Genomic DNA, 18,339 nt, shown 5'->3' on the forward strand with positions numbered 1-18,339 from the left:
CTGCTTTCTAAATATTCCATAACGACAGGCATTTTGCTGCTCCCTATGATTCGCATGACCACAATAGCAACCATACAAAGTACAGAATGATCTTAATTTTTTTTTTTATTACATTGATTGGTTCTGTTTCTTCATGGGGACTGCAGTAAATTGCTCTTTTAAATTTAGCTTTGAGATACTGCAATTTCAGCTCTAATTGCAGAAATTGAACTGCTTTCAAGGATAGCAAAAAAAGATGGCAGCATCCTGGTGCTAAAATACAATGACAAGCTGGAATACAATGATCATTCCATTGCCCTCTGGGAACCTTATGTCCATGCTGAGAAGGGCAACACGCTCTGTGAGCTCTATAACCAAACTCCCCAAGTCTCTGCTTTCACTCTAGAAAGCAGAGGTGATATGCATGCCTACTGTTGAATTGACAGGATTGACGGAAGGATCACAAGAAATCATTTCTGTGAATGTGCCTTGTGAGATACATTCATACAGTGAAGGGAAAGTGAGTGTGCTAGTTGCTCAGTGGGTGTCTGACTTGGCAACCTCATGGACTGTGGCCCACGAGGCTCCTCTGTCCATGGAATTCTCCAGGCAAGAATACTGGAGAGGGTAGCCATTCCCTTCTCCAGGGTATCTTCCCCACCCAGGGATTGAACCCCGGTCTCCCGCATTACAGGCATATTGTTCACCTTCTGAGCCATCAGGGAAGCCCCATATTCATATAAGGGAGTATTATTTTTGTCACTGTAGTTTTAAGAGATCTATTCATCAAGAATGTTCCCCAAATCTCTTTTATTCCATTGTATTCAACTTGATAAGACAAATACCATTAATTGAGATAATGGTTAAATTCATAGGTTAATTTTGCTGCTATCTAGCTAAATGACCCTAAGCTAAATATTTAACCTTTTGGTTTTCTCATCCTTAAAAGAGAGGATCATAATATATGTCTTAGAATATTATTGTAAGTCTTACAGCTCTCCAAACACTTCCCAAATCCATTAGCCTGAAAAATATCATGTTTCAGGTGTCACTTCCTAATTCTTACCATTCCCTGATAGCTCCTCCCCTCACCTGGGTTTCTCCTTAGTAAACTTCTGTTGAATTTCTATCCGGTTTCCATGATATATTCACTTATTTTTGTCTTCCCTGTAGACTAGACTCCTTGCAAAGTTGTCTCATTGAAACTTGTGGCTCTAGCAATCAGCATAGTGGCTTCAAGAGAAAGTGTTCTATAAATGTTTGCCGAAATAAGTGAATAAAGAATATAGTATATTCTTTATGTGCTTTATGCAGTATATGAATGAACTGTTAATAATAATTCTGAATCTCATTTGTTAAATGTTAGTGTCTAAGTGAATTCATGGTAAAGCAAAAATGAGTATAATAGTTTTAACTGGGAAGAATGACTTTAATATTTTCTATAACTTAGTGATTCTTGACCTGGGCAATTCTGCCCCTCAGATGTCATTTGCTTGTCAAAACTAGAGGAGAGTATTACTGGCACCTAGTGGGTATGGGCCAACACATTGTTACCAAACCCTCTACAAGGCACTGAACAGCCCCCCAGACAAGTAATTACTAGTCCAGAATCGAGAAACACTACAGTCAAACTCTTCAGGTCCTACGGGTGATTTAACATTACATAAGCCTATTTGGGAAGCCTATTTTAGCAGACTGAAGCTTCACAGAAGGGACTATACAATTACTCCACAAAAAACTTTTGAGTTGGCCAAAAAGTTTGTTCAGGTTTGCCATAAGTCCAGAAGGAACGTTTTGGCCATCCCAATACTTTTACAAAATGGGCGGTGGTTTTCTCACAACAACACTAACAAGAGAACTGCAGAGAGAACAGGACTGTCAGTCAGTAATGTCTCGATACCTCTCCATCTCGTGGCAGGCAGAGGCCTGGTTGGTCTTTGTTTATGGCAACAAACTCTGTCTGGAAATCTTGAAGAAGCTAGACTTTCTTCCCTCCAGGCTAAAGAACAGTAATTGCCACAGAGATATTTCCTCGGGGACTATGGCAATATAACCATGGGAACAACCCTGGTTTCCAAGGGAATACATAAAGATAAATAGTGTGTATATTTATATAAGATTTTATTTTAAAAATATGCATGATACTCCGAATTTTGATGGTTTTTCTGTTTTTAACTTTTTACAAATGATTTCTGTTTTCCTCTTGGGGCTAAGAACCTTACTGTGAACCTACCCCCAGTGGTTTCTCTGGTCTAATGTTACTTCCCACCTATCTCCCCATTTCCATGTGACAGCCACAGAAACCCTGTCTTAATTCCTTGAGCTTCCTGCATGCTGGTCTATTTCTCTGTCAAAAGCATTCATAGGTTGCCTAGTTAATTCCTATTCTTCTCGCAGAGCTCAGCTCAAATGTCACTTTCTAGAGATCACCTCCCGTGGTCCCATAGGAAATCACACTTCAAATTAGACCCTTATCTTGAGCGCCAGTCATTTTCCCTAGTCCCTATCACAGCCGCCATTAAATCAGTTCTCTAACGCCAGTTCTATCACACAGATCATTCCTATGTCTGCAAATAAACCGTACATACATTTCGGACACTATAAAAATTGGTTAGACTAGGAAAAAATAGCTTTTAGAAACAAGCATTCTCATTTCAGATTTAAATGATATTTGGCAAGTAGTTCCTGAGTCAGATAAATATCCTACAAAAAGTATACACAGAGGTATACACCCACATATACCTGTGGGTGAAAAAGTTCAGGTTGAGTCAAGAACTATGACTATTACTTTTTTCTTCCTATATCTAGTTGTTCTAGGGGAGAAGATTCTTTTTATAATTATTAAAAAAGATGTTAACTGCTAAGAATATTAAGAAACGTGTGGAAAACTTTGTGAAAAAACTTAAAAAAAACTATTGAGATATATGAAAGATTTGTAAAAGAAGAAACAAAATAAAGTATCTGTTTCCCCAAATCAATTTATAGATTGCTATAACCTTATTCAAAATCCCAATGACATTTTTAGCATATTAAAATGGTTTATATAATCACTTGGTCAACTTCACAGCTGGAAAATAGGAGAATTTTGAAAATGATGAGGTCAGAGTTGACCCAGTAAATATTAAAACTATATTGACTTTTTTCTCAGTATGGCAATAAGTTAAAAATAATAATATTTTTTTTAAGTCCCATTAAGTAAAAGGCAAATAACAAATTGAGAGAAGTATTTTCAATAAATATGACCACAGAGTGTGGAGTCAAGTGGCCCTTAGGAAGCATCACAAAGCTAGTGTATGTGATGGAATTCCAGCTATTTCATATCCTAAAAGCTCATGCTATGAAAGCGCTGCATTCAATATGTCAACAAATTTGGAAAACTCAACAGTGGTCATAGGATGCGAAAAGGTCAGTTTTCATTCCAATCTCAAAGAAAGGCAATGCAGTCCATGGGATTGCAAAAAGTCAGACATGACCGAGTGACTGAACTGAACTGAACTGAACTGATATGTCCTTTATATTAGTTCTCTTTACTCCATCCTTATTTCAGTAGTCATCATATTAAGAATATATTTGCATGTGTGTGTAAGTGTGTTATGTGTGTGTTCATCTAAGGAGCTTTCAAAAATCAATGAAAAAAGACAACACTCAAATAGGAAGTAAATGGATAATAATATGATCAGAAGTTTCAGGAAAAAAGACTTAGAAATGGACTATAAAAAATATTATATATATATATATATACTTAATAATATATGTTAACCAAGTAATATATATTTATGTATATGTATGTGTGTATACATATATATACATATGTATATATGTAATATACATATATATGTATAAACGAAGTTTTTCATATGTATATATAAAACCTTTAGCACACATGCACAACCTAATAACCAAGTAATAGCTAAATAAACCTGATATCAAGGTGTTGCTGCTGTTGCTGCTGCTGCTGCTAAGTCACTTCAGTCGTGTCCGACTCTGTGCGACCCCATAGATGGCAGCCCACCAGGCTCCCCCATCCTTGGGATTCTCCAGGCAAGAACACTGGAGTGGGTTGCCATTTCCTTCAATGCATGAAAGTGAAAAGTGAAAGTGAAGTCACTCAGTCATGTCTGACTCCTAGTGACCCCATGGACTGCAGCCTACCAGGCTCCTCCATCCATGGGATTTTCCAGGCAAGAGGACTGGAGTGTGTTGCCACTGTATCAAGGTGTTAATTCCCATCAACTCAGAAAACACTTATTGGTATGTTAGTACAAGTTTTCTAGAAGCAATTAGTTTATAAATATCAAGACTATTTGAAATATTCAAAACTTTTAAGAATTTAACATAGTTTCAAATCTACCAATTCTATTAGTCATCCATCCTACAGAAATTTTGAGATATATAGTTATAGAAGAGTAAATTCATAGAAACAGCATTAATGGAAGCAGATTGCTCAGAGTAAACTAAATGTACAGTAGGGGATGCATAGGTCAATCATGTGGTACCCACAGCAGAAGTTTCCAAACAATCACATTTTCATTAAATACTTAATAATGTGGGAAAACATCCCTGAAAGAAAATCAATTGAAATACAACAGTTGTCAGTCTACAGAGGCCAGATAGTTGTTTTAAGGAGGCCTGCATGCGTGCCTGCCAAGTTGCTTCAGTCGTGTCCGACTCTTTGCAACACTATGGACTGTAGCCCACCAGGTTCCTCTGTCCATGGGATTCTCCAGGAAAGAATACTGGAGCTAGTTGCCATGCCCTCCTCCAGGGGATCTTCCCAACCCAGCGATCTAACCTGCATCTCTTAGGTCTTCCTGCACTGGCAGGTGGGTTCTTTACCACTAGCACCATTTGGGAAGCCCTGAAGGGGAGCTAGTAAAAGACAAAACTAATGTTCAGCTGTTCCCCCTCCCAGGCAGGGCCTAGAGTCCTCAAGATCAGACAGCTTTGAATTGCTGAGAGAATGATGGTGCCCTTCTCAGAGTGCCTTCTAGTCTCAGCTGATGGATTGGGATTAAGTTTAGAAACATCAGGGAAACCAGAAGAGACAGGGATAATTGAAGTGCTCCATTCCTCTTTGGCCAAGTCTTTCTGCTCCCATTTGTCGAACACTTCGGTTGTGATGAAAGGACCTTAATGCTTATCCCCTTTCCCTTCCCCTCCTTCTCACCCATCCTTCTCCTCTTCCTCCTCCTCCTCCTCTTTCTCTTCCTCCTTTGCTATTTCCCTCTGTTTCAGACAGAGTTCTACTAAGCCTGGATCTCTTTGCAAACAGCTTCCTGAGCATTGCCCTAAATTGGAAAGTAAAAGAATGCTCAAAATTTTTTTTACCAGGGCCTTGTTGCTAAGCAACCATATCCTTTGTCTCTAAGTATATGGAATGTGACATTGTTTGGAATGTGTTTTCAGGCTGCACCTTAATACAAAGGAGAGGGTGATGATGGGGAGGAAGGAGGCACAGAGGAGGTGGTGTTTAGGAACCTTTAGATTGTACAATGTAAATATATAATATGAGGCGGAGAAAAACCAAACGAACCCACCATGGAAGTTTCAACCCACCTCCACCACATGGTACCAAAAACTTCAAAAGGGAACATTTCTTATATTGGCACATTTTTTGTGTGAGAACAAACATATGGTTATGAGCATTTTCTTACCTCCATTATGATCTGCATATTTCCTCTCTACAGGAAAATTTAAATGTACTTTTGGATATCTTTTTATAGTCATGTAATAGGAAAGCAGACAAGAAATGTTATGGTTGGTCTTGCTCACAAGATGCCACAGGCATGAATTCCTTTAGTTGTCTATATTCACAAGGCAAGTGGGTCTCAAATATGTACCCGCCTCTCTGGTCTTGCTGGCCCTGTTGTTGTTGTTTAGTCGCTAAGTCGTATCCAACTCTTTGCAAGCCAAGAACTGCAGCTTGCCAGGTTCCTCTGTCCATGGGATTTCCCAGGCAAGAATACTGGAGTGAGTTGCCATTTCCTTCTGCAGGGGATCTTCCCGACCCAGGAATCAATCTGTGAGGATAACCTAAAATAAGAACAGACGACAATGTCTGTTGACCAGAACAAGCTCACAAATCACTTTCCCCTCTATTCTCAAGGGTAAGTAGTATCATTTTTACTTGGTTGAGGGCAAGAATACTGATTGGGCAGCTTTTACTAAATGGGACCCGAGCAGGATATGAGTAAGTATTTACACACACAGAGGCTTTTTCTTCTACTCACCAGCTGGGCTGCCCTGGTGAAATCTTTTGTCACCAATAAGTTCATACACAGTCTAAGACTTGGGTGTACTTAGTGAGAGTGGATAAAGAGGCCATTCAGCCTGCTGTGATGGGCTGGCCACCTGGAGTCTAAAGAGAAGTTCTCTACTTGATCCAATTACTCACCAGAGATTGCCTTGAGTTTAGGGATCAGGGACTTAGTGCTGAAGTTTTGCTCTGTCAGTCACCAGGACATTTTTCTGTGTGTACATTTCCCTTCAGGACCACGTGGAGAGGAATGGCAGGTGAGGTTGGGATTTGAGTCCCCTAGCCCAGCATGTATTAACCCCACCATGGTTCCCAACACTGTCACCTGGCAGAGAAATGAACCTGATGGGAATCCAAGATTTGGGTTTTAACCCTGTCATCAGTGTAAACAAATAGCACCATTTTGGATGGTTATTTATTTATCCTTTCAGATTCTCATTTTCTATTATTAAATGAATCATATCTACAGAAACAGGCATAAAATACATATTCAGAGTTTTAATAATAATCATAATAATAACCATAGATCTATTATTCAGACTAGGAAACAGAAAATTCCAAGCACATGATAAATCTCAATATGTTCTAACATGCTCTTCCCCAGTAGGATCTCCCTATTTTCCCTTTCCCTTAAGATGTAACCAGCATCTTGACTTCTTTTAGTCATCCTGCCACCGTTTTAGTAATTTTAATTTGTACATAATTTCAACTTACAAAAAAATTGCAAGAATAGTACAAACAAATCCTATATACACTTCTACCCAGATTTACCATTTGTTTAAATTTTATTCATTTGCTATATCATTACATAAACTCTTTTATGAACCATTTGAGATAACTTGGGAGACAATTTTCTCATTTACCCCTAAATATGTCTATTTTCTAAGAACAAGATCACTGTATTTCCTGAGAACAAAGGTGCTTTCTTATATAATCAAATACAGTTATCCAAAGTTGAGAAATGTAGTTAATACTCCCAGAATCTGTTTTATAATCCACAATCCATTTTAAAATTTTATCAGCTGCTCCAATATATCCTATAACCTTTTCCCCCCAGTTAAGGAGCCAACCCATGATCATACATTTCGTTCATTTGTCACACCCCTTTAGTAGTTTCCTTTCATATAGAATCATTTCTTCATTCTTTTTCATCTTTTTTGATCTTGAGAGTTCTCAAGAAAGCAGGACAGTTATTTGGTAGAATGTCTCTTAATTTGGGTTTATCCTGTCATACGTAAATATATATTATGTATTTATTCTGATGGCTAAACTGTCCCATATCTGTTCAGTGGGAGCTGCTTCAATCCCTCTCTGGGATCCTTTATAAAATCAGCATAATGTCCTTGAATAATTCCTTACTTTCTGGCAAAATAAGATATTCTAGGATCAACTTGTAATTCCCCTCCCTCATTCCTAGAGTCATTTACTTCTTTAAGAGGTCTTGGCTCCATTTAATAGAAAACATATATATATATATATATATATATATATTTGGCTCCACTGGGTTTTCGTTGCTTTGGGTGGGCTTTCTCTAGCTGCAGCGAGCAGGGCCTCCTCTTCGTCACGGTGTGTGAGCTTCTCACTGCAGTGGCTTCCTTTGCTGCAGAGCCCGGGCTCTAGGGCCCCCAGGCTTCAGTCGGTGCAGCTCACAGGCTCGATAGTTGTGACTTGAGGATTTGCAAGCATGGGCTCAGTAGTTGTGCTACACGGGCTTAGTGGCTCCACAGCATGGGCAATCTTCCCAGACTAGGGATTGAACCTGTGTCCCCTCCATTTGCAGGCAGATTCTTATCCATTGCACCACCAGGGAAGTCCTGGAAAACGATATTTATAAATCAAGGTCTGGATTCAAGGTTACTGATGTGTTACAGCTTTATCTCAATGGACATATCCAGGGATATACATATATGTACATATACATATTATCAGTCAATTCAGTTCAGTTCAGTCGCTCAGTCGTGTCCGACTCTTTGCAACCCCATGAATTGCAGCACGCCAGGCCTCCCTGTCCATCACCAACTCTCGGAGTTCACTCAGACTCACATCCATTGAGTCAGTGATACCATCCAGCCATCTCATCCTCTGTCATCCCCTTCTCCTCCTGCCCCCAATCCCTCCCAGCATCAGAGTCTTTTCCGATGAGTCAACTCTTCGCATGAGGTGGCTAAAGTACTGGAGTTTCAGCTTTAGCATCATTCCTCCCAAAGAACACCCAGGACTGATCTCCTTCAGAATGGACTGGTTGGATCTCCTTGCAGTCCAAGGGACTCTCAAGAGTCTTCTCCAACACCATAGTTCAAAAGCATCAATTCTTTGGCGCTCAGTCTTCTTCAGAGTCCAACTCTCACATCCATACATGACCACAGGAAAAACCATAGCCTTGACTAGACAGACCTTTGTTGGCAAAGTAATGTCTCTGCTTTTGAATATGCTGTCTAGGTTGGTCATAACGTTCCTTCCAAGAAGTAAGCGTCTTTTAATTTCATGGCTGCAGTCACCATCTGCAGTGATTTATTTAATAGTATATAAATATGTATAAACACACACAAATGTGTAGTAGTAAGAATACCCATATTGGTGAGAAACCTGGTTCCCTTTTTCTTACTACATTTACTCACTTGTTCAAGCTTATAATATGCAAAGAGTAGCTTTAGAATTGCTATCCCACACCACAGTGGAAAGCACACTTGCTAGAGTTCAGTATGACTGCATATTCACTCAGATAAAATTTACATTCAGTGAACATGAAAATCTTGGATATAAAATTTCTCGAGTTTTGGCAAGTGTGTACCTCTATATCATTCCCGTTCTTATTAATACATGAACTAGTTCCACGGCTTTAGAAAATGTCCTTGTGTCTTTTCTTAGTCTTACCTTTCCAGAGTATTCTGAATTTTTTCAACTCTAGATTAGTATTTCCTATTTTGGAACTCTAAATAAATTAAAAATAATTGTCTATTGAGTTGTATCCAAACCTTGAATATGGTATGTATTGCTTTTAGTTGAGTCTTTGTTTGTCTTAGCAATTTTTAGTGTATAGATGCTGAATACATTTGTTAAAATTATGTCTAAATAGTTTATATTCCTCTGTTGCATTACTATAAATATTTTTTTCATTTTCCAAAAGTTTTCAGCTAATACATAAAACTACAATTAATTTCTATATCTTGACTCCTGTAACCTTGATGAATTTACGTATTATTATAGTTCTGTTAGTTGTTTTTATTAGCTTTCCATTGCCTCATTGCATTTTCAGAACTTCTAGCGGAGTATTGAATTAAAAGATAAGAGCAGACAACCTTGAATTTAACCAGTAGATATAATATTGGCTGTCAGTTTTTCATAAGTGACTTTTGGCAAATTAAGGTAGTTCCCTTCTAGTCTTAGCTTACTGAGAGTTTTTATGATGAATAAGTATAGAATGTTGTTCTTTTTTTTTTAATGTAGGAATGGGAAAGAGTAAGAAACGAGATAGAGAGGATAAATTCATTCTGTCCCGTTCAGTTTGAAGCCTACCTCAAAAATTCTTTTGTTCAGATTCCTCTTGTCTGAACTCAGATTGCTTTAAGGATCAGTGCTAATTGTTCTCTATTGTGTGTGTGTCAGTTCTGTCTTTGCCTGTTAAAGTAAAAAAAAAAAAAAAACCTTGAGGGTAGGAACAGAAAGTTTTCTTTGCTGTATTCCCTCCTGCCTTTGTATTTAAATAAGCTTGTAGTGACTACTTGATAAGTTTCAACACTGATTTCTATAAGTAATAAAGTGCTATAATTGTTTATTATTCTAGAGTTCTGCATCCCAGCTCTCCTTGCATTCTCAAAAGCCGGAGTAAATAACTTGCTAGCGAACACAGAAAATGTTTGAGACACAGCACAGGACAGAACTCAGGTCCTCTGACCTTCCATCCAAACCTCATCCCAGTGCAGCGAGCTGGCTGATTTCCATCGTTCTCTCAAGACCATCTCTGAGGTCAGCACTGGTCTCAGTAAGGATTATAAGGTACTGAGCCCCAAAACTGAGTCAGACTGGGATACAAAGATACTAAAGCACAGCTGGCCTCCTATCCTCCACCACGGTGGACCTAACCCATTGACAAGCTTGTGTTGAAAACCCCTAGGGGCCATGCAAGTTCTTAGACGTTCTTCAACTTGACACACGTCAGGTACTAATTGGATGTTTGTGCTTGCCTGTCGTTCCCAATTCCTGGATCCAGTTTGTGTGAGGATTCCCTCTCAGGTGGCTAGCTCTTCTTCTGGAGAAGGGTCCGCCAGAGGAGGTTCACAGTAGGCTGTAGTTAGGGTTGTATTTGTTTTGGAATCCCACTGCTATAAACACTGCATCTCTGTGGATCCCGTAGCAGGGAGAATTGTCTGTACCATGTTCATATTAGACAAACGTCGATTTCAGTGAGCAGTCCTTGAGACCCTGCCAAAGGGAAACAGAGATCAGTGGAAAGGGCACTTGACTCCGTTTACCTTGAGACTGAAGCAGGGTCTCTGCTTAGCTTTGCACTTTTATCTCCTGCCATTCTCCTTTGCAATGTATGGTCCAGCAACTTCAAAATATTTGTCATTTTGTAATCACAATACTTAGCTGTTTTCTGCCTTCATGTGTCCATGCTCTTCTCCATACTAGTGCTTAGTCGCTCAGTCGCATCCGACTCTTTGCAGCTCCATGGACTGTTTCCTGCCAACTCCTCTGTTCATGGGATTCTCCAGGCAAGAACACTGGAGTGTGTTGCCATTCCCTTCTGCAGTCTCTCTACTGGGACTGTCAGTAATGCCTCTCCCCGCCTCCCACTCCCTCTCTCTCCTACCTTGAGGACTGCCTTTCGCCTAACTTTTATTCATGTCACAGGTATTTATTAAGTACAACCTGTGCACCAGGCACCATGCCAGGTGCTGGAGATGCAGAGGTGATATGACACAGCCCTTGCCCTAAAGGGGCTTGCAGCGTGCTGAGACCGGTAAATGGGCATAACAGTGAAGACTAATGCTGTACTGGGTCACGAAGGAGGGTCCCGATCCTGGCCTCGCAAGGCCCCTGAAGCCTCCCTAGTGGAGGCCACATAAGAGGAGACCTGCAGGATCTAGGTTTTAGGAATTTGCCAGTCCAAATGGAAGAAATGTGAGAGCCACATTTACAGAAGTTGGACTCCCAGCTTCCCCGAGACTTCCCAGACCTCCCCCAGGCTCTCGGTTATCCTCAGAATTTTCACTTCTTGTACAGATTCCAGTCGCAGCCTTTATCACCCTCTACTATAATCCTTTTCCTTTATGGGTCTTTTCTTCCTCAACAAACCATAAGCTCCTTGAAAGTAAGACCTGAGCTTTAATCAGATTATATATCCAGCTCTAGGGGCTGAAACTTTTCCCCTAGGATGTTCAGTAAGTGTAAGGGATAGGAATGAATGAAGAAGTAAGTGGGCTTGTTGGGATCTTCTAAAGGAGACGGACCTGCTGTGGAAGCAGTTATACTCCTCTGGGCTCCAGTTCCCTCTGGGAAAGTCAGTGATTCTAGGCCTTCAGAGCCAGGGTCTCTCTGGTGGGACAGGCAAGCTGCTCAGGTTTTCCTCTCACACCATCATCATTTGTGATGTTTAGAACTAGATGGACCACTTTTTCTCTGCCAGTTTAAGGAAAAGGGTTTTAAGAAATTTATGCTTTCAGGATTTTGCACGTCAGCTTTAAAAACAGTTCGTGTTTCTCCACTGTCACACCGTCTTAATTCCATTTTAAGATATGTAATGAACACCCCAGGTGGCACTAGTGGTAAAAAATATGCCTGTCAACGCAGGAGACGTAAGAGATGAGGTCCAGTCGCTGGGTTGAGAAAATCCCGTGGAGGAGGAAAATAGCAACCCATTCCGGTATTGCCTGAAAAGGCCATGGACACGAGGAGCCTGGCGGGCTACAGTCCATGGGGTCGTAAAGAGTTGGACATGACTGAGCGACTGAGCACGAACACATAATAAGCACTTACCACTATACATTCTAAGCTGTCAAATACAAATCAAATAACAATCCACCCTTGATTCTCTTGCCTTTCCCTGCGACTGTGATGGGAGTCATTTTACCTGTCACAGTTGGTGATGAAGACACTCCCAGTCCTCATGCCTTTTGTGATTGGTGATGGAGAAATAATTTAAAAATAAAACCTCCTGCCAGCCCAAAAGAATCCTCTGCAAAAGCATAGAAAAGAATGAAACAGTTGCAAAGACAGAAATAAACCCCATCTTTGTATATAGCCAGGCAAATACAACCCATTACATACGTATCAATTATCTTTATCCCAAGGAAAAATAAAGCTTTAACTTTATGACAAAGCAGCTAGTTACAACCTGGAGCTGGGTGTCTAAGCTAAACTCCCACACAGACTGGGAAAGGGTACCATCCTCCCCTTGCTTACATTGCAAAGACATGCCAGGAGGCATTGAAGGAAGACATTCTTGGGAGATAAAACTGACCATAGGCTTACTTAGCTTTTAAAAAGATTTACATATATAATACATCTGAAATAGACAGAGAAAGCATTTCCAATGTCAAGTTTTCTAAAAAGAATGCTAAAAGAAAAGGGAGGAGGAATTCTCTTTCGATTTTTGCACCAGGGGAAATGTTTTGTGTTTTTGTTTTTGTTTTTTCCCATGAAGTCATTTATTGATTTCAGTTATTTTTGGCTGCACAGCATGGCGTGTGAAAGTGTTAGTCACTCAGTTGTGTCTGACTCTTTGCACCCCCATGAACTATAGCCCGCCAGGCTTCTCTGTCCGTGGGATTCTTCAGGCAAAAATCCTGGAGTGGGTTGCCGTTCCCTTTACCATAGTATCTTCCCAACACAGGGCTCGAACCTGGGTCTCCTGCATTGGCAGGCAGATTCTTTGCCATCTGAGACACTGGGGAAGCCCACATGGCAAGCGGGATCTTAATTCCCTGACCAGAGATGGAAACTGCGCCCCCTACTGCGGAAGCCTGGCATCTTAAATGGGCCAGGGAAGTCCCAGGGGAAATGTTTAATTCAAATTTTTAAGAAAATATTTGTGTATACCCTTGCATTGCAGGCAAATTCTTTACCAGTTGAGCCACCAGGGAAGTCCATATACCCTTACATTAGCCAGTTCTCATTTATTCTGTTCCTATGCCTGCTCTGTCTCTCACATCGTCTCTGACTGTGATCATCTCTTCTAGCCTGTGATTGCTTCTGTCTGTCCCTATTCTGTGTGTTTATTCCTTGTGAAACCTGTGATTTGTGACGACCTGTCCTCACAGCCTGCAGACAGTGATTGGTCAGCTTCAGATGACTCTGTGTCCCGTGCGTCTCTCCTTTCTCATGACTCTGACTGGACATGCAATCACCTGGGGAGCTGGTTAAAATGTAGATAACAACTTAATAGGTCTGTGTGGGGCTGGAGCTTCTGAATTTCTAACAAGTTCCCCGAGCAGGCCATTGCTGGTGTTTAGGGCCCACATTTTAAGTAGGAAGGCCTGAGAGCAGGACTGCAGTTCTTTCCACGGCCTGAGGACAGGCTTGTTTATCTGTTCTTCCCATTACCTATTGCCTTCCACAGTCGGTCAGTTCAGTTCAGTCGCCCAGTTAAGTCCGACTCTTTGCAACCCTATGGACTGCAGCTCGTCAGGCCTCCCTGTCCATCACCCACTCTTGGAGTCCACTCAGACTCACGTCCATTGAGTCGGTGATGCCATCCAACCATCTCATCCTCTGTCGTCCCCTTCTCCTCCCACCTTCAATCTTTCCCAGCATCAGGGTCTTTTCCAATGAGTCAGCTCTTCCCATTAGGTGGCCAAAGTATTGGAGTTTCAGCTTCAACATCAGTCCTTCCAGTGAATATTCAGGACTGATTTCCTTTGGGATGGACTGCTTGGATCTCCTTGCCGTCCAAGGGACTCTCAAGAATCTTCTCCAACACTACAGGTCAAAAGCATCAATTCTTTGGCGCTCAGCTTTCTTTATAGTCCAACTCTCACATCCATACATGACTACTGGAAAAACCATAGCCTTGACTAGACGGTCCACAGACTGTAGCTATTAATGTATTCAGTAATAAGTATGTAGTAAACGCATTCCTTAGGCAGTATCCCCCTCTCACCTTTGTCGTGCTGTGGCTGGCACTCCGATGCCTTCTAACAGTGGGGCTGCAACTCGAAACAGCTGCAGAGGCCAGATCCGTGTCCTCCTAAGACAATGCATTCCTTTTCCACGTGGGTTTTTTAGGACTATTTACACTGCAAATGTTTTATCCCTTTGTTTTCCCGTGAAAATTAATCACAAGTTGGAATATCTTCTTTGTCAGAGTACACGCCCTGACCTTTTTTTTCTTTTCAATTGAAGGATAATCTCTTTACAATATTGTGTTGGCTTCTGCCATCTATCAACATGAATCAGGCATAGGCAGACATACATCCCCTCTGTCTTGAACCTCTGTCTCACCTCTCACTCTACCCCACCCACTCCAGGTTGACACAGGACACTGGTTTGAGTGCCCGGAGTCATACGAAAAATCCCCACTGGCTGTCACTCTACGCATGGTAATGTGCATGTTTCCCGGCCACTCTCCATCCATCCCACACTCTGCTTCCCCCACTGTGTCCACAGTTCTGTTCTCCATATCTGCTTCTCCATTGCTTCCCTGCAGACAGGTTCATCATCGACGGATGAATGGATAAAGAAGTGTGGCACATATACATAATGGAATATTACTCGCCCACAAAAAGGAATACGTTTGAGTCAGTTCTCATGAGGTCGATGAACCTACAGCCTGTTACACAGAGTGAAGTAAGTCAGAAGGAAAAAGACATACATCGTATAGGAATGCATATGTACAGACTCTGGAAAGATGGTGCTGATGAGTCCTGGCTTTTTCATTTGGAAAATGCAGTGTGAGAGGATAGAGCTGTCTTACAGTTTGCCGCCGCTATCACTGGCTTTCTGGCAAGAAAATTAAGCCTTCTTTCCCTTGAAGCCTTTGGTTGCAGGCCTCTGTGTGAAACAGGATGAGAGGGGGCTTCTGGTTTTTTCTGTCACGGGGTTTCTTTGGCTCCCTGACTTTAGAAGCAGGGTTCTCTGTGTCCTCTGTGAGTCTTGGGCTGCGTCTGCCTGCTGACCGAGGGGCCCTGAGAGGAGACGACCTCAGTGACTGTCAGACCCCACAGTAGGAGTGCTGTGTTTGGTCGCTCAGTCGTGTCTGACTCTTTGCGACCCCAGGGACTCTAGCCCGCCAGTCTCCTCTGGGGAGAATCCATGGGGATTCTCCGGGTAAGAATACTGGAGTGGGTTGCCATGCCCTCCTCCAGGGGATCTTTCCCACCCAGGCATAGAACCCAGGTCTCCTGCATTGCAGGTGGATTCTTTACCAACTGAGCCATCAGGGAAGCCCCACCGTAAGAGTAATAGTGATAGGTATTAAATCCAAGCGCAATGATTTCTTCCTTACAACTGTCATGTGGTCTTATCTCAAAAATTACTTTTAAAATGTCTTCTTTGATCTTCCAAATCACTGTAAATACTCTCCAGTTGGCATCAATTAACATCAAAGTGATTACTTTCCGAGGCCCGACAGGAGTCCACAGCTTTCTAGACAGGCAATGTCGGGGTTGCCGGCAGCTCCTTTCTATGGCTCCTCTTATTTGAAGCTACAAATCCAAAGGGTGCTGTTGTGCAGGACTGCCTGCATATTTGGTGTCTGTCGGGGACGAGTACAGCTTGCTTTCAAAATGAAAGCACACCAGGGAAGCTGGAATTCCATTCCTGCCATCTTCCTTCACAAAATACTCATCTAGGCTCTTGTCTCCTGCAACCTGTTCAACTCATCTTTTGCCCCTTCTCCATGCCTGCTGCAGTCCAGCCCTGTAAGTCTATCAGACGCTTCACTCACACTGCCCTTCATAATCACTTCTCCCTTCTTAACTCATCAAAACCTGACCTGTCCTTCAGGGAAGCTGCGAAGGCTTCCAGATAGACTTGATTACTCTCCTTGATGCTCCCGTGGCGTGCTCTCTCGCCTTCTCTCCCATGGTGACCTCCTTGGGGCTCCCTTGGTGCTTGATTATGCTCCTTGCAACATTAGTATTGTATATGTCACATTTACATTGTAGTTAGCTCTGCATTAATTCCCTCTCTACATTATGAGTTTTTTTTTAATTTCACACAGTCTGTATATGGTATTGATCTTTGTATTCCCAGGGTTTACCACCCTGTCTACTGCAATGCCAGTGTTCACTAATTGCTAGCCACTTACCCAAAAATGTAATTGTTCATGTACTGGAGTGCTGCAAATTCAAGTACTCAGGCGCCTGGAGGAGAGCGAAAAGACCTTGAAACACACAATATTGGTATTTGTGACATGATGTCAGTTACAGTAAAGTGGGGAAGTGCTGCTAACCATCCCTTGCCATCCATTGACTCTTAAGAATGTTGATCATCTGAGTTTCCACGGCAAACCCAAGTCTAGAAAACAAGACTGCATGCTGCCATAGAAGGAGTAGTCTGGGGCTCAAGGTGAAGGGTCTCAGCCTTCTCCACCTGGGTGGTTCTACCTGACAATCCATGCATAAGGCATAGCTACTATGGTCTCTTATTCAGAGATCCTGTCATCGAAACCCATGAATACAGAAACCCTGCAGCACCATTAACGTTTGACCCATCAGAAAGCCAGACTCTGTGTCCACATGGGTCCAGAGCCCGAGAAGCAGAGTGCAGGTGAAGGGAAGTAGAGCCCCCACTGAAAGGACTTTGGAACACTCTGGAGGTTATGATGACCCAGGAATGTGTACCATATGCAGTAGCTCATGCATTTTAATAATCTGAGAAGGCCTCTTTTGGCTTAGATATTTTAGAAAATATAAAAGAATATGAAAGTTTGAACAACCTCCTAGATACTATAACTAACAAAACATGATTTATATTAGCTCTATATGAAAGTATTTGTGGCTTAGGATTTTTTATACATATATCTTTTTATAACTTTCCAGGAACTGAGCACATTATCTGATACTGTTGTAAATTTGTTTTTTTCTGTCAATGCTTTGGTTCAGGATTGGTAGTAAATTATTTCTCCAGGAGGTCTGAAAGTAGAAAGGATGGTTTGATTTGATAAAATGAGTTGCTAGTCATCAAGGCTTTTTACATTTGTACATATTTGGCAAAAATTTTCTAACAACCTCTATTAATATTTTCTTTGTAAAATTACTGATGTTTAATAAACCTTTATAAACAAAAAAATCTATAAACTAAAAAAAAATTTTAAAGTCTCATTTCGGTGAACATTCTTTTAAAAAAATTATTTGGTTTTGATCAGAATATTTGTGATCCATAGGTGGGGTTCACTGGAGATTTTGAACCATGGCAAATTAATAATTGTGAAGAGGGGAGTAGATCAGTTTTATATTAGGAATGTGTTAAAAGGGCTTCCCTGGTGACTCAGAAGATAAAGAATCTGCCTGCACTGCGGGAGACTGGGGTTCAATTCCTGGGTTAGGAAGATCCTGTGGAGAAGGAAATGGCAACCCACTGCAGTATTCTTGCCTAGAGAATCCCATGGACAGAGGAACCTGGCGGACTAACAGTCCACGAGATCACAGAGTCAGACATGACTGAGCAACTAACACTAAAAGCCCTAGTATGTAATTCTTCTATATATTTCTGGTCTTGCTACCAAGTCCAAACTCATTCTGCTCACCACACAACAGGCCAGTAAATCAGGAGAGGAGTTGTTGGTGCAAGGAATAATTACTTTATTTGAAAGCCAGCAGACCAAGAAGATAGCAGACCAATGTTTCAAAGAACCCTGTTACCCAAGTTAGAATTCAGGCTTCTTTTATAGTAAAAGGGGAAGTGGTGTGGTTCAGTTCAGTTGCTCAGTCGTGTCTGACTTTTTGCAACCCCATGGACTGCGCACACCAGGCTTCCCTGTCCATCACCAACTCCCAAAGTTTGCTCAAACTCATGTCCATCGAGTTGGTGATGCCATCCAACCATCTCATCCTCTGTCGTCCCCTTCTCCTGCCTTCAATTTTTCCCAGCATCAGGGTCTTTTCCAATGAGTTGGTTCTTTGCATCAGGTGGCCAAAATACTGGAGTTTCAGCTTCAGCAT

At 41.5% G+C, this 18,339-nt stretch overlaps 1 long non-coding RNA gene across 1 annotated transcript in view; it reads left to right on the forward strand.

Annotated features, from left to right (window-relative positions):
- Window positions 1-5,399: 5,399 nt before the first annotated feature.
- Window positions 5,400-18,339, forward strand: part of LOC132344240 (uncharacterized) — a 43,316-nt gene continuing 30,376 nt past the window's right edge. Inside the window, exons 1-3 of the long non-coding RNA XR_009493420.1 lie at window positions 5,400-5,547; window positions 5,974-6,086; window positions 10,020-10,231. This is a non-coding gene — a long non-coding RNA (uncharacterized lncRNA). The remainder of the gene's footprint in view (window positions 5,548-5,973; window positions 6,087-10,019; window positions 10,232-18,339) is intronic.

Source organism: Bos taurus, chromosome 29 (assembly GCF_002263795.3).
Source record: "Bos taurus isolate L1 Dominette 01449 registration number 42190680 breed Hereford chromosome 29, ARS-UCD2.0, whole genome shotgun sequence".
Lineage (NCBI taxonomy): Eukaryota > Metazoa > Chordata > Mammalia > Artiodactyla > Bovidae > Bos > Bos taurus.